Consider the following 15,006-nt stretch of genomic DNA (forward strand, 5'->3'; position numbering starts at 1 on the left):
AATCTCATCTTGATCACACTCTGACTTTAAGAAAAAATTGCCTTTTTTCTATGTAGGATCTTCCAGATTTCATCAAATCTGGGGTGGAATAAATTAAAAATTTTTATCCTACGCTACTTCAGATTTAATGTCTATTAGATCTAATTTTATTATATGATATTTAAAATCTAAAATTAAATCTAAAAGTATGAGAAATATAGACATACCTCAAGGATAATCTAATTACCCTGTAGATGATCGCAGCACTGCCTGAGGTTCTGATGTAGCTATGCAAGTGCCTGGCCTCTACCAGTATCCACCTAGGTAGGATTTGGAACGTCTTCTCCTTGCAATTCTATGCTCCAAAAATCAGATCAATATCTGATTTGAAAGTACTTCAGAACTCCTTCTGAAGTTGGAGCAGCAGCCTGTCGAAGATGTCCTGCAGCCTTCTGTTCCAGGCATCACCATGCCTTGTACCTTTATCAGATGAATGTCCAACTTTTTGGATGTGAAGAGGGGAGAAAGGAGAGTAGGGAGGATATAGAGAAGAGGGGAGGGGGCAGCAGCTAATGGGTTTTTTGTATAAAACAAGTTCTCTCACGAAACCCTAGGTGCAGCAGGGTTTATATAGATCCTGTATGCTGCGCAGTGCCACATCATTCGACCAATCAAAAAATTCTAATAAATTTTGAAAAAATTTTGATTGGTGGAGTGATGTCATCTGATCATATTAGATAAGAATCCCCATGCTCTCTCCTATGTTGGCACCAACATTGGATAAGTACAAATAAGGTGGCGCCAAAGAGTCCAAGTTTATCAGGACTCTTTGGTTCTTATCCATTTGGGGTGCTCACTTAAATCCAATTGAGCTCACACCATAATCTGATTATGGCACCCAATTTGAAGTGGTTTGGACATGTGGATACTCCACAAAAATTTTCTAATGAATCCTCTTCAGTTTAAGACCCATATGTCAACTTTTGACATATGTCCTAAAATGAAATTGACAGGTGCTAGAAATTAGTAGGTGTTGTCTTAAATTCATCTCATAAATTAAGACAAGCCTTTTCTAAGCTGGACAAGCTTCAATTAGACTATGAGAAACCTTTCCAAGGTTCTCTGGATGAGTCAGATCACATTTGGCTCAGTAGAGACAGAAAAGATTACACGAGAAGAAAGTTAGGCTCAATCGAGTGCTAGCATAATTTCCTTGAACCTAATTGGATCTTATCCAAATCAATTGGAGTAGCCCAATTGATGACATCCAGACCCTAACCCTTATTTGTGTGACCCAGTTAGGTTCAATTTTGTATGGTAATAAGACATGTCATGATCTCATCATCGACATCATCGAAACACCTTTCGATGGACCAGAACTCTTCTGATTCAAACAATTAGAATGATCGATCATCAAAATCATTCTAATTGCTCCCAAAATCCACCAGTGACACCTAGCAGTATATGGTGGCAACCCATCAGAACTGAAGATGAACCTCTTGGTGCAGCTACTTGTGTGATTGAGTTCCTCTATCATGAGTCCCGACTGAATTAGGGTTAAGGTGAACTTGTCAAACCCAACATCAGTCATATGAATCAATCGATCGATCCGAGTCCAATGTGAAATTCAATGGAAAACTTTTTTCTATTATTTCACTCTGCAATGGCCATGGGCTTAAGGACTCGATCTTTCGATCATCATAGGACTACTCCTTTCATCTACCGAGGTTAATAGATCCCATCTTGGTGCGATCTGGTTTCTACAATGGATATGCTACAGCCAACATACACCTCAGAGTTTTGAATGACTAGGAGATCGAGTTATAGTGTAGTCAAACTATAACACACTCAAGGTGAACCGTCGATGCACCTCAGGTCAAAGAACTAGACACACAACTGCAGCATCGAGCTAGTTATCGACGAGAAGGTAGACTTCCTTATGACTGCTCGAGGTAGTCACGCTCAGTACTCTCATTCTCAACGAATACTTGTACTCTCACTCTGGTGTCTCCACACCATAGACTCAAGACTCATCTACCCTAAAGAAGTGATCATACACCAACCTTCTGGATCGATCACCATCCTCGTGATGATTTTATGGTCAGGAGCAGTTTATGAGTTGTTATGTAAATTCATGCCTTAAATTTTCAACTCTTGAAAATATGAATTTACATTCCCACTAACTCAAAGGATGTATCACAGACACAATGTACACAATGTGATAGAAGAATAACCCTTTTATTCATTTATAGTCAAAATTATAAATTTGCCCTTAGTTCTGTACAGGAATGTGTCAGCCGATCTGGCATCTAGGGCACACATCTAACACTGACTTCGCAAGTACCTAACTGTGCCCAGAAGCCTTTCGTCACTGAATTAAAAATTCAGTTAGTCCAGTACCAAAGCACATTGAGTTGCTTGCAAGTCACTGAGGCGATCTCAAGTCTAAGGGACACTTATACCTTATCCCATCAGAGACATTCTCGACAGCATAATGCTCTGGAGTTGGTCACATTCAATGATGATGTACCCTTATATCTTATCTGTATGCCATACCAGTATCTCCACACTCCTTGGTTAAGAGGACAACCAATCCATATGGCCTACAGCAACCTATGCTCGATAGAAGCTGTTGTCCTTATTAACAGCCTATCATTTGATTGTGAATAGTTTTAAGAACTAATCGATAAATCCTCTCTTTATCGAACCTAAATAGTCCTAAGGACTTCATCACAATGATAGAGTTCATTAAAAGATGAAAACTTATGATGAAAATATCAAAAATAAATTTTATTTATTAACAAATTAATTACAATATAAGGTTGCTCAACCGTCAATAGCTTGACGATTGAGTTTTGAGATATATTTTCCAACAACTCCCACTTGTCCTAAAGCCACTCGGCACAGTATCTAATATCCATTTTTGACTTGTGGTTGTCGAACTCTTTTATTGCCAGAACTTTAGTGAAGGGGTCGGCCAGGTTCTCCTTTCCGTCGATCTTCTAAAGGTCAACATCACCTCGATCCATGATCTCCTAGACCAGATGGAAGCGGTGCAAAATGTGCTTCATCCACTGGTGTGCTTTGGGTTCCTTCGCCTGAGCTATGGCACTAGTGCTATCGCAGTAGAGTAGGACCAGACCATCGAGGGAGGGTGCTACTCCGAGCTCAGTGATGAATTTTCTCAGCCACACAGCTTCCTTCATGGCATCCGATGCTGCGATGTACTCTGCCTTACAAATAGAGTCTGCCACAGTATGCTGCTTGAAACTCTTCTAGTAGATGGCTCCACTATTCAGAGTAAAGATATAACCCGACACGCTTCTGCTGTCATCATGGTCAGATTGAAAGCTAGAGTCTGTGAACCCCATAAGTTTCAGATCTGACTCACCATAAACCAACCATTGGTCCTTAGTATTTCTCAAATGCGTAAGGATGGCTTTAACCACTTTTCAGTGGTTTTCTCTACGATCAGATTGGTATCTACTCACTACTCTTAGTGAGTATGCCACATCTGGCCTTGTACATGTCATGGCGTACATGATAGATCCAACGGCTGAAGCATATGGGACTCTACTCATACACTCTCTCTCTTCAGGAGTTATCGAACAATCTTTCTTAGAGAGAGAAATTTCATGGCCTATCGGTAGATAGCTTTTCTTGAAATTCTCCATGCTGAACCTCTTCAGCACAGTGTCTATGTGAAGCGAAATTCAGTGCAGGGGTAAAATGATAATTTTAAAACTTTTTCAAAATTATGATTTTACAGTAAAAAATATTAATTAATCTAATTAATTAACATGTGTTTACCTTACACTAGGATCTAAATATGATATACAGCATGCATGTATTTAAATTTAAAATTCGAATTTGAACAGTAAATACTTTATTGTAATGTGTTCAGAACACAATACCTTTATACAGGTAGTCGATTTTCACAATTTGATCACCGTCATGAGGCTCTGATCATCGCAATGCAGCCACACAGGGTGTCTAGCTTCTGTGGATCATCCACACAAGGCTCCTAGTCTGATCGGCTCCTCACGAGTGCTAGCTCGTTGTAGAGCCCTTTTGACGGCTAATGCTGATCGAACTCCTTTGATCGATGTCTGTCGATTCTTTGGATATTTTGAATTATTAGCAGATGTTCTTGAGAGAATGTTGAAGATCTTCCTAAAATTTGGTGGGCTCACAACACTCGTAGCTCACCTTCTCACTTCCCGAACCCCAGGCTGAAACCCTAAGGTACACTAAGAAAAACTCTACATCCTTTTTTCATTCTTTTCTTTCTTTTTCTCTCGGAAGGTTTTGGACCTTCACCTCACATAGAAAGGTTCCTCACACCCCAAACTTTCTCTCCAAAAATTTTTTACACATGCCCCATCTTTCTTCCCTTTTTAAAACAACATCGAACGTGTCTTATCCGCATGAGAGGATAAAGATAAGTGGTTGCACATTTGAATTCAAATGCAAACCAACTCATCCCTATCCACTTATGGTGTGAGAAGAGAAGGGCGTGGACTCTTTGTGTGTGGAAAGGTTTTACGAGAAACCTTTTCTCATGTACGTTATGTGGCACACAAGATGGATAAGCATGAAGGCACAAGAGATAAGTTATCCATTCAAATTCAAACACGCTTTGAATTTGAATGGTTAACTAATCAGCTTTATCCATCCATATGGCGCACAAATGTGGGTGTGGGGAGGGCTTTGTGTGAGAAAAAATTCATGAGAAATTCCTTCTCGTAAATTCAAATGGGCACAGTGGATGTGAGGTGGCGCAGGGAGTTTGGGTCAAGGTGGTTTCATTATTTAAACCAACCTAATTGAACCAAATAAGTTAGGCCCAATTAGACTAATTTAAATCTAACTTAATTAGACTTAATTAGGCTCAATAAAATCTTAATCAAATCAGAAATTGACTAAGTCTAACCTCTGATCAAATAAGAGACCAAACCATCTCGACGATTAGGTCAACTCTTAACCTAATCGGGTCAAACCCAACTAAATCCAATTCAATTGGACTTGATCCAAAAATAATTACTCAATCAAATTGAGTTAATTAGCAATCAAATCACTAATTAAACCTCTCATAAATATTGAGTCCAAATTCGATGGGCAATCGGGTATCAAATTTCATCAATATGAAACCTTGATCGAAGAATCCCAAACCAGTGGGACTCTTGACCCCGGTACCCAAAATGTGGGACTTGTGATCAGAGAATCCTGATTCTTGATCACAGAGTTCTAGACACGTAGGACTCATAGTCCATGAATATTAAAACTCTTCATCAGCCATCAGATCAGATAGGAACCTCTAATGCGTGTGACCCCGTAGGTTTGAACCTAAGCCGGTAGCACAGGAACCAATTTTTGTACTAATCGAAGTGACCATCTAGCAATGGTACCCGATGTTTGGATAGGTCGAATAGTCACAATCGCAATACTCAGAACCTACGTGAATATAGTTACTGTATAATTCATCCATTTTGACCCCTGTGTATAGGATGACTCAGGGTTAAACTGTCAACCCTGATTAGATCATCCGAGTCATGTTCAACTCAAACAGTCCTGTGACTCCTCACTAGGACTACCCTAGCTAAGGTTTTGCTAAATTGAAATATGACTGTACACAGCTCCTAAACTGGAGTGGTCAATCCCATCTTGACACATGCACTGACAAGTCAAGTACTTGACTACACCCAGTGGCCTTCCGTCACTGAATTAAAAATTTAGGTAGTCCAGTGCCTAAGTGCAGTGAGTTGCTTGCAAGTCACCGTGGCGGTCTCAGGTCGGAGGGATAATTATATCCATATCCCATCGGAGCAAATCTTGATAGCAGAGATAGCTCTGGAGTTGGTCACGTTCAGTGCAGATGTACCCTTACATCTCACCTGTATACCATACCAGTGTCTCCACACTCCTTGGTTAAGAGGACAACCAACCTATATGGCATACAACGACCTATGCTTGATAAATATTGTTGTCCTTGGTAACAACGTATCATTTGGTCGCGAACTGGTTTAAGGACTAAACGATAAATCCTCCTTTGTCGAGTCTAAATAGTCCTAAGGACTTCACCACAACACAGGAGTTATTAGAAGATGAAATAATTTATGATGAAAAATATCAAAATAATTTTTATTAATTTATAATTCATGTACTAATACAACAAAGAGCACAACCGTTAACAGGCTGATGATTGACTTTGGGACACTATTCCCAACAATCTCCTACTTGGCCTAAAGTCAATCGGTGCAGTATCTAATACCCATCTTCGACTTGAAGTCGTCGAACTCCTTCACCGCAATGGCTTTAGTGAATGGGTCAGCCAGGTTCTCCTTCCCGTCGATCTTCTGAAGGTCGACGTCACCTCGATCCACGATTTCTCGGATGAGATGGTAGCGACGCAGAATATGCTTCATCCGCTGGTGTGCCTTCGGTTCTTTCGCCTGAGCAATGGCTCCAGAACTGTCACAGTAGAGCAGAACTGGACCAACAAGGGAGGGTGATACTCCGAGCTCGGTGATAAATTTTTTCAGCCACACTACTTCTTTGGCAGCATCTGAGGCAGCGACATACTTCGCCTCGCAAACTGAATCAGCCACTGTGTGCTGCTTGAAACTCTTCCAGCAGACAGCCCCACCATTAAGGATAAAAATAAATTCCGACACACTCTTGCTGTCATCGTGATCAGACTGAAAACTAGAGTCTGTAAATTCTATAAGTCTTAAGTCTGATTCACCATAAACAAGCCACTGGTCCTTAGTATTTCTTAAATACTTCAGGATGATTTTAACAACCTTCCAATGATTTTTTCCTGGATCAGATTGGGATCTACTCACTATCCCTAGTGAGAATGCCACATCTGATCGTGTACATGTCATGGCGTACATGATAGATCCCACTGCTGAAGCATATGAAATTCTACCCATACGCTCTCTCTCTCTTGAGGTATTGTCGGATAATCCCTCTTCGAGAGAGAAATTTCATGACCTATCGGTAGATAGCCTTTCTTGAAATTCTCCATGCTGAATCTTTTCAGCATAGTATCAATGTACGTGGACTGGGATAGGCCAAGCAACCTTTTAGATCTATCCCTATAGATCCTCATCCCTAGGATGTAGGAAGCTTCTCCCAAATCCTTCATGGAGAATTGTGACAACAGTCCCTGTAATGCAGGGACATCATTTTCGATTAAGAGAATGTGATCCACATACAATACAAGAAATATCACTACTGGACCATTAGCCCACTTATAAATGCAGGGCTCTTCTCCATTCTTAATGAAGCTATACGTCTTGATCATTCTATCAAAATGTATGTTCCAACTCCGGGATGCCTACTTAAGTCCGTAAATGGACCTCTGTAGCCTGCACACCTTAGACTCATCTGTGGATGTGAATCCTTCAGATTGTATCATATACACCTCTTCGTCCAGCTCTCCATTTAGGAAAGCTGTCTTCACATCCATCTGTCAGATTTCATAGTCCAGATGGACAGCTATTGCAAGCATAATCCGAATGGATTTGAGCATTGCCACAGAAAAAAATGTCTCGTCATAGTCTATACCATAACGTTGACGATATCCCTTGGCAACCAGACGGGCTTTATAGGTTTCCACCTTTCCGTCTGTGCCCCTCTTCCTCTTGAAGACCCACTTATACCCTATGGGTTTTACTCCTTCGGGTGGGTCAACCAATGTCCATACGTCGTTGACCTTCATGGACTCCATTTCGGATTTCATGGCCTCTAGCCATTTTTAAGAGTTAGGTCTCTGCATTGCATCCATGTAGGTGATCGGATCCTCATCATTTTCATCAAGTTCGACAGGATCGCCATCCCGAACCAAGAAACCATAGTATCTGTCTGGTTGACGTGGTACTCTACCAGATCGCCTTAAGGGTGCATCAACAATGGGCTCCGAATTTGGTCTAATCAAATCCGATTCAGGTTCAGCTACTTGTGTCGATTTTTCCACCTGCCGAACTTCCTCAAGTTCGACCTTAGAGGTAACAGTCCCTTCACCAAGGAACTCCTTTTCTAAAAAGATTGCCTTAAGGCTGACAAACACCTTTTGCTCATTAGCTAGGTAGAAATAATATCCTTTGGTTTCTTTTGGGTACCCTATGAAATTACACTTGTCAGACCTAGGTCCAAGCTTGTCCGTAATTAAATGTTTAACATAAGCTGGACACCCCCAAACCCTTAGGTGCGAGAGTACTGGCTTACGTCCTATCCATATCTCATATGGTATTTTGGTTACAGACTTACTCGAAACCCTATTTAGAAGGTAACAAGCCGATTCGAGCGTATAACCCCAAAGGAAGATCGACAGACCAGCAAACCCCATCATGGATCGGACCATGTCTAACAAGGTCCGATTCTTCCTTTCAGACACACCATTATGTTGTGGTGTTCCAGGAGGAGTCCACTGAGAGAGAATCCCATTCTCCCCTAAATATGTCAAAAACTCATTGGAAAGATATTCACCTCCTCGATCAGATTGAAGAGTTTTAATACACTTCTCAGTTTATTTTTCTACCTCATTTTGAAATAGTTTAAACATTTCAAATGACTCTGACTTATGCTTCATTAAATAGATGTTGCCCAGCTATGCAACCCAAGAGGGGGGGTGAATTGAGTTTCTAAAAATTTTAAGCTTAACTTATGACTTATGAAAAATATTTGACAAAAGCTAAATAAATAGGGAGAGTAAAATTAATTCAAGGCTAATGGCTAAAAGCTAGAATGCAAGAGAATAATGAAGAGTTAAAGAAGAGCAATTAGGCACATCACAAACAAAAGGATTTATAGTGGTTCGGTGCCAACCTTGCACCTACATCCACTCCCCAAGCTCCTACTTGGGAATTTCAATCCACTAATCTTGTATTCAACCCGAATACAAACGTCGGAAACTCCAACTCTAGCTATCCCAAGCTAGTCCACTTATTTCTTGGATACAAGCCAACCCAATACACTCCGATTCAAGGTTCGGATCAACCTTCCCTTGTTTTGGAACCCTTCCAAAACAAAAACAATAACACAAACAAAGTATAACAATGAATAGCACAAGTAAGCATAAAGAAAGCTCCTTTAATGAGCGTATGAGACTTTAAATACTCTTTACTCAAGAAGAAGAAGATCTTTTTTGATTTCCTCAAGGTGGTTGGAGACTAGAATGTGTACTTGAGGAGTTGGTGAGCTTGGATCAAAGGCTTCTTGAATGCTTTGAGTGAGCTCTTGCTTAGGGCTGAAAAATTTGCTTGAAATTCCTTTTTCAAAATCTCTCTTCTTCAATCTCTTTCTTTTCTTCTTATTGATTTCTACCTTTTTGTCCCTTTTATAGCTTTAAGAAATAGTGAAAAATATTCTAGACTGAAAAAGAGCCGTTAGACCACATTAAATGAGCATTAAAAGTATTTAAAATGGATTAAAAACTAGTCGTTGTGGAAAAATTTCGTCACAGAGGTCGACTCATGGGTCGACTCATGCCTGGGGGTCAACTCATGGGTCGACCTCTGTGAAAGAACAACAGAAAACAACCAGAAGATAAGGTTCTGTGATTTTTGGCCTAAAAATAGCGGGGGTCGACTCATGGGTCGACTCATGCCTTGGGGGTCGACTCATGGGTCGACTCACAGGTTGTGCCAAGTCAAAAAATCTGCGTGCCAAACAGCTCATTGTGCCATGAGTTGACTCATGGGTCAACTCATGATTTTCAAACATGCATATCTTTCAAAATACAAGTCCAAAAATAATGAAATTTTCACCAATGGATCACAAATCTTTTGTTCTATCATTTGATACTTTCAAATCAGGGTTTTGATAAAATTACAATTTTTTCTCTGAAGAGCAATAAGTCTTTTTTAAGTGAAAATCATTAGTACTCCTTCAACTGCTTTGTAATCATCAAAATCAATCTAAGGAGCTACAATCTCCCCTTTTTTGATGATGATAAAACACTTGAACAAAAGCATATATATGAATCAATGAGCATGAATTTCAAAGAATGAAATGCATTATAGGTAGTTTGAAGATAAATAGAAAATTTACTACCAACTTATGAGTGCAGTTGCTTGAAAAGAAGATTGATTCTTTTGGCATGTGATACATGTGCCCATTTGCATAAATAATTTGCCTATTGCTTAATGATTTGAAAATTTGCTCATTTGATTATGTGATTTTGGTATCAGAGTAGAAAATTTATTTTTGTTATCAGAGCATGGCAGAATTTACCTTATGATTTTTCATTTGCTCATTTGCTTGTTTTTCAAATTTCTTAAAAATTCACTCATTCTCATTTGATTATTTAGTTTTAGTATCAGAGCATGTTTAACAATTAAGTGTATCAATGCATGTCTAAGAATTAATTTTAAAGCATGTCAGAGCATGTCAAATTTTAAGATGTATCAGAGCATGTCTAATTTTAAAGCATATCAGAGCATGTCTAAGAAGTAATTTTAAAGGTTGCTCATTTGCTTTGTGCTTAGCAATTCATTCATTTTGTTAGCAATCTTGTTTTTGATATTTTAATTTCTCCCAATTCACTCATTTTATTTTTAAGTCTTTTATTTATCTTTCTTTTGATACTTTTGCTTAGCAATTCACTCATTGTATTTTTAAGTCATTTAATAATTTTACTTTTGATATTTTTCTTTAATTTCTTCCCCTTTTTGACATCATCAAACATTGTTAACTCTCTCTCTTTTTTTGAATACATTTTCTCTTTAGTGTTTCTTCAAACTTCTTATGCTAATCATTAATATTTACTCCCCCTAAATACAGCAATCATAAAACAAAATATGCCATTGAGTACCATAGATATGAATTAGCAACAAAGAGAAGATATATAGTCAAGAGATGATTGATACCATTACAAAGAGTAGATATATAATTAAAAGATGATTGATACCATAATTGTTTCAATACATATTCCATAATATAAAAGTCAACTAGTTAACATCATTACATGGCCTAAGAGACAGATCCTAGAAAGAACAACAGACATGACTAACAACAAGCATCTAGTAGAGCTCAATGACTCTATGGATCAGAATCAGATGTATCAGAGATGGAGTGGGGAGATGATGGATCACGACCAAGAGCTCGTCCTCTACCTCGTCTGCCTTTGCCATGAGTGGAGGTACTGGCACGAGTAGGTGGGCGAGATGATCCTGAAGGCTGAGAGGCCATAGACTGGACTGCAAGAGAGAGCCTGATGGAATCAAGAACGTTCAGAGCTCTCAAAATAGACTGAAGCAGTGCAGTGAACTGTGTAGAAGCATGCTCACTAGAGCCTCTGATCTCTCTCCTCAAGAAATCAAATCCACCCTCCAATACACCTCTGAGTCTGCCAGCCTCCGCAGTTAGGTCTGTGACCTCAATAGTGCACTCCTGTGGCTGAGGATGGGCTAGAGCTAATACCTACCCCTGCAGGTCAAGTACTCTCCCAGTCAATCTCAAAATGTAATCCTCGAGCTGCTGAATCCGAACTGACTGATCTGAGATCATCTGAAATACAGTGGAGATATGGGGGATCAAGGTCTGATCAGATGCATCTAATGATGTGGATCCCGGTACAAATGCAGAAGTGCTCCACTGACGAGAAAGCAAGGAAGCCACACGCTGAGAAATCTACTCAATCTGATCATCAGCCAATCTGAACTCTGAGGGAGGTGCTCTGCTGTCTGGCTGCTGAACTGGTGTGTGCCTCCTGGTGGACTCAGAAGGGCCAGCCTCTAGATCTGAAACAAACTGAATGTCTGGAGATGCTGCCCTGAAGTCATGGAGAGGTGATGAGGGACCTTCTTCCTTAGCTCTGTCCTCAAATCTATCCTCAGCTCTCTCTTCTGTACCCTTGATCCAACCACCATCAATCCTAGTGAATCCCATGCGGTGCAGAGTGTGTTGGTTGATGGTGTCAGCGTGAGAAAGCCTAGCAGATGCCTCCCCCTCAAAGCTAACTCCAAACCTCCTGAATACTAGTGTGAGGGCCATACCAAAAGGCAGATGTGCCTTGGATCTATTCAGTGTTTCTCTCATGGCCTCAATCATTAAAGCAGGGAGGTTTAAGGGGGTTTGGGTGATCACATGAAACATTATACATATATCTCAACCAGAGAGGAGGTCATGTCTACCACTTCTCGAGAAGAAAAGCTTTGTCACTAATTGATGTAGAATTCTCATTTCAATTGACAAGATCTTGGCTTCTAATTTATTTAGACTTCCCGAGTAGGTTCCTCCTAAAATTACATTGATCCCTTCTTCCTTCACTGGGAGTTTCATGTTAGAATATCCCTCACAGGACAAATGCAGAATCTCTCCCAAAATAATAGGATCTAAGCAGATATCAATTCCCTTAACAATAGAAGTTACTGTTCCATTGCCATAGTGCAGATTCAGATAAAACTCTCTAACCAAGTCTACATATGTAACTTCCTTGAGAGAACAGTAAAATCCCCAACCTTGATTTTTGATCTTTGACCCAAAGGAGAAACCTTCTTTTTCAAAGAATCTGAAGTCCACATTCTTGCCGGTTTCTACCTTTCTGTCAGAGAGAGGGATTTTGCTAGGGCTAAGAGGAGACTGAGAGAGACCTGGTGCAGACGCTGAAGCCGGAATGGGAGCAGAGGAGGTCTGAGAAGCTTGCCTTTTTCTGCGGACACCTTCTTCCAGCTCACGGACTGATTTCCTTCTTTGAGGGAGTTTCATCTTTGGGGCCATTCTCACCACAAGAGCAAGCAAGGAGACTCGGAAGATCAAATGGGTGAGGAGAAGGAGGGTTATTAGAAGATGGAAAGGGATTTTGGCAGAGAGAAATCATGATTTTGAGAAGAACGGTGGAAGCTAGGGCACGCTCCAATCACTTCAGTCAAGGGAGAAAGATGCGAAAAGCTCCTTTCCCAAGGGGTGATTTGAGGTGGAGAGGTGATGGGAGAATGATCTTGGGCTAAATCCTTAGTTTTGGAGAGAACGAAGATGAGGATGATGAGTCTTGGAGGGAGGAAGATGAAGAAGAAGGAGGGGTCGGCTCATGAACGGGCTTTAAGTTAAAAAAAAATGAACCCGTGGGAAGTTGGCCAAGAATTTCAAGTATGCCATTGGGTCGACCCTAGGGGGTCGACTCATGATTCACAAAATTTTAGAAAAAATATGAATAAATTCCAAAAAAATTCAAAATTTTGGGAGAAGAAATTTTGCTCAATGACAAGTTGTGAGAATGATAATCTTGAGCTTTTAGGTCCAAGAGAGATGATGAAAATTGAGCTCAAAAAAATTTTGACATCGATTCCTTGGAATTGGAGAAACATTTAGGCAAATGGATCAAGAATTCCTAGATTTCTCCTAATTTCACAGAATCTATCCTCACTAAGGGCCTTTGTAAAGATATCAGCTAATTGATTTTCAGTGCAAACATAGTTAAGAGTTATATCTTTATTTTGAACATGTTCTCTTATAAAATGATGTCTTATTTCAATATGTTTAGACCTTGAATGTTGAATTGGATTTTTAGTAAGGTTTATGGCACTTGTGTTGTCACATCTTATGGGTATTTCATTAAGTTTGATACCAAAGTCTTCGAGTTGTTGCTTAATCTACAAGATTTGAGCATAACAACTTCCGGCTGCAATGTATTCGGCCTCAGCCGTAGACAGTGCTACCGAATTTTGTTTCTTGCTAAACCAGGAGATTAGGTTAACTCCAAGAAATTGGCAAGTTTTACTAGTACTTTTTCTATCTAATCTACATCCAGCAAAATCAGCATCTGAATATCCTATTAAGTCAATTAATGAGTCCTCAGAGTACATAATCCTAGAGTTTGAGTACCATTTAAATATCTAAGGATTCTTTTAACAGCATTCAAGTGAGACTCTTTAGGATTAGATTGAAATCTAGCACACAAACAAACACTAAACATGATATCAGGCCTACTTGCAGTTAAATATAGTAGAGAGCCAATCATACCTCTATAGTATTTTAAGTCTACACATTTACCTTCTTCATCCTTGTCAAGCTTACATGAGGGGCTCATGGGTGTGCCAATTGCTTTGGAGTTCTCCATTCCAAATCTTTTGAGTAATTCCTTGGTGTACTTGCTTTGGGTGATGGAGATTCCTTCCTTTGTTTGTTTGATTTGGAGTCCGAGAAAGAAAGTAAGTTCTCCCATCATGCTCATCTCGAACTCCCCCTGCATGAGCTTAGCAAAGTCTTGACAAAGAGATTCATTAGTAGACCCAAAAATAATATCATCAACATATATTTGTATAATTAACATATCATTTTGATTTCTTTTAATGAAGAGGGTTGTGTCTACATTACCTCTTGAAAAACTATTATTTAGTAAAAATTTGCTTAGCCTATCATACCAAGCCCTAGGTGCTTGTTTTAATCCATATAGAGCTTTATTTAATTTAAAAATATGATTAGGAAAAGTATGATTTTCAAAATTTGGGGGTTGTTCTACATAGACTTCTTCAGCAATATATCCATTCAAAAATATACTTTTGACATCCATTTGAAATAATTTAAATTTCATAAAGCAAGCATATGCAAGTAGAAGTCTAATGGCCTCTAATCTAGCAACAGGTGCAAAGGTCTCATCAAAATCAAATCTTTCTTCTTGATTATAACCTTTAGCAACCAATCTTGCTTTTTTTCTTATTACATTTTCATGTTCATCTAATTTGTTCCTAAAGACCCATTTTGTGCCAATTATTGAATATTTTTTAGGTCTTGATACTAAAGTCCATACATTATTTCTTTCAAATTGATTAAGTTCCTCTTGCATTGCATTAATCCAATTATAATCATTTTCAGCTTCTTCAATAGTTTTTGGTTCAAGATGAGATACAAAAGCACAATGATTAAATACTTCTCTAAGTGAAGAACGAGTTTTTACCCCATGCATAGGATCACCAATAATTAGCTCCTTAGGGTGATTGTGAACATACCTCCATTCTTTGGGTAGGTCATTTGTACCTTGAGATTGTTCTTGATGTTCTTCACCTCCCTCATCCTGTTTGT

The sequence above is a fragment of the Elaeis guineensis genome, chromosome 6 (genome assembly GCF_000442705.2).
Source record: "Elaeis guineensis isolate ETL-2024a chromosome 6, EG11, whole genome shotgun sequence".
NCBI classification, from domain to species: Eukaryota; Viridiplantae; Streptophyta; class Magnoliopsida; order Arecales; family Arecaceae; genus Elaeis; species Elaeis guineensis.